The 2,865-nt window shown below is 40.6% G+C and overlaps 1 pseudogene across 1 annotated transcript; it reads right to left on the bottom strand.

Annotated features, from left to right (window-relative positions):
• Positions 1-390: 390 nt before the first annotated feature.
• LOC111302174 (exocyst complex component EXO70H1 pseudogene) lies at positions 391-2,865 on the bottom strand (annotated as a pseudogene). The gene has a single exon (XR_016328338.1). The product of XR_016328338.1 is annotated as an exocyst complex component EXO70H1 pseudogene (transcript).

Genomic DNA, 2,865 nt, shown 5'->3' with positions numbered 1-2,865 from the left:
TAAATTTAAATATTAATTTTAAAAATAATTTATTTAATATAAATAATTAAAAAAATTTTAATTATAATAATAATAATTTTAATTTTAAATTTCATCAAAATTAATATCATCATTCATTCAACTGAATTCTTAAAAGCTTCCATTTAATTTAATTAATTCATTTTATTATTATTTTATTAATAATCCATTTATTCATTCTTCTTACAATCCAAAATTATATAATCAGTTCATCTCAAATTTAAGGAAACTTAAAGCTTAAATTTACTAATTATAATTTTTTATCCTTTTAGATCGTAACTTTCTTATAAAAAAAAAAATTCATAACATTAACCTCTGAAGCTCCCCCCCACATAAAAAAAAAACACATAAAATTAATAAACGAACAAAAAATAAAATATAACACGATACTCCATATTGTAAATCTTGATTACATGCCGAATATGAAGTAATAAATAAATTAAATTATTCTTTTCTCTATACACGTGTCACTCTGGTTTCATTTTGGCCACAGTGTCAATCTGATTCACTCCACGCCTCTTTGTTCATTATTATCCAAAAAACAAAATAAGAAAACACGAGCCTAAAATCCAAAGTGGCCGGCAAATCTATCCACGCCCCAAAAACGATCGGCTCAGCGATTCCTGCCGCCTCGGCTTGAACTAGACGAAACACTCCCTGCACTTCCGCTTCCATAGAACAAATCCGACCAGTAATTTCCCAAATCATCAGGGGTATATCTGACAAGTGAGTCAACCCACATTTCCTTCCTCGGCTGCACTCCACCGTATGTTTCGAAAAACTCCTTGTAGATCGGGACGATCCGTCTCGCCAACGAGATTTTTATATCATCTCGGAGTTTCGGGTCGGGTACGACCCAAGATGATTGCTTCTTGTAAGCTTCTTCGAAAGACAAATTAAATTTTCTGAAATGCTCTTTCACTTGATCAATGGGAATCTCAGCCGTTGGATCTTCAGGCAGTGACGCAAGCACTTTGCTCCATCCCATCCTCTGGTAATTCGAAGCGTACTGTTTCACTTTCAATTCGTGCTTCGCCACCCAGTCGTCGCCGAGAAGGAACTTCAGATTCGATTGTCGGACTTTTCCGACGATGTACTGGAGGTTATTTGCTAAGAACAAATAAGAAAGCGCCACGTCTTTGTACATCGCGGCTTTCCCGTCGAGCTTACATAGCATGACGAGGATAAGCCAAGCTAACCGGACTGAAATCGGCGACAAAATGCTCTCCTCGTTGTCAGGGCTGCCGAAGTAAGACTCTGGTAAAGGAGATGGAATCTTTAACTGCCAATCTGAGACGATGTCAGAGAGAATCCCGCTGTAGTCGGATAGGAAACAGATGTAATTCATGACGTAGCGTGTGAGAGGGTGGATCCCACCGCCGGTAAACTTCGACTTGGATGAATCCCTTTGAATCGCTGTTTCGAAGTCCGTTAACATCGTTCTCACGGCGTCACCGAGCCTGATTAAAGAGTTAACGGCCGCTGATCGGACAGTTGAGGTTGCTTCGAAGCTGAAGATTGATTCTATCTCGGGCCAAAGATCCGAAACCGCTTCATATAAGTCCAAGATGCGGAACATTTTCTCGGTAGTTTTCTTGCACTTTGCTACATTTTCTGGGAACCCAAACAGAGCCAAAGCTCCTTCTTTCGAAATTTCCGAGAAACAAGACTCCCTGATGGCTGGGAAAATGGAAAACACTTGATCACAGAGAATCCTCTCTCCAAAAAACAGCGTTTTAACCGCCATTTTAACAGCGTTTAACCAAATCTTAATTTTAACCTCCAAAACTTCCCATTCCATCTTCTGAATGTGCTGAAAAGTCAGCGTCCTTTCAACTCCGAGATTGTAAAGAGCTTCATCGACGATCGATTTCCGAATAATTTTATAAATTTTGATACATTCCTTGGCGTACCCAGCTGATATCATGGCTTCCGCAATGGCTCTCAAATCCGCCATTGCTGCTAACGAGACTCTCTTGACTTCTGGGATTGACTCATTCTCGTCCCTCGACTCGTTCTCACACTCGTCTTCGTCCGAGTCCGAGAAGCTAGACCTCGAAGCCGATGGTCTGGAAGATGAGTGATTAGAAACAGATTCCGGGTCAAGATAATCCCTGTTGGACTTCAAAATCTGGTAAAACTCCTTCTCGAGCCGTTTCATGGCGGTTTGCATCAGGGTTTGAGCTCGGACAAGCTTTTCTGAACTTGATTGGTGTGAAGCCAAGTATTGCATGGCTTTTTGCAAACCCTTAATGGAACTCAAATACTGCTTTGCTTCCTCCCTATTGTCTTCGGAAAAAAGGGACGCGGTTTTACAGTTGGAGGATTTGTTGTCCGATGAGGAGTCCCATTTAGTGATAATAAATTCTGCAACGTCAATGTTTTCTTCCATTAATGTCTCCGAAAAAGTAGGGTGAAGCGGAGAAGCAGGAGGAGTCATCCTGGTAGGTGATGGGGATTTGAAGAAGATGGTCCTCATTCCTTTTCTAGACATACAACACAACCAGTTCTTCTTCCAAACCAGAGAGTTGATGATGGTGTTCAATGATTAGACAAAAAGAAACTGATAGCAAAGATTCGTGTTATTGCAGAGAACTACTGATGGGGAGAGCATTTGTGGTGTTGGGGGTATATATAGAGAGAGTGGGGGAGATAGCTAGGAAAGTGCGGGGATGGTGAGGAGTCCACGCGGTGGAAAATCAAACTGTAGCGTTCGTTGTTGGATGTGCCTATTGCTTTTTGCGTTGAGAAATTGGATACAACATGTGAGAGGCTGGTATGACCAGTTCTTTTGTCAAAGTACAAGTTAGAGAATCGAAGAATCAGCCAATGGTCTCAGGTTCTTTG

Source organism: Durio zibethinus, chromosome 15 (genome assembly GCF_047325235.1).
Source record: "Durio zibethinus cultivar Kanyao isolate XHJ-2024 chromosome 15, ASM4732523v1, whole genome shotgun sequence".
Classification (NCBI taxonomy): domain Eukaryota; kingdom Viridiplantae; phylum Streptophyta; class Magnoliopsida; order Malvales; family Malvaceae; genus Durio; species Durio zibethinus.
This window is presented reverse-complemented; position numbering and strand designations above follow the sequence as displayed.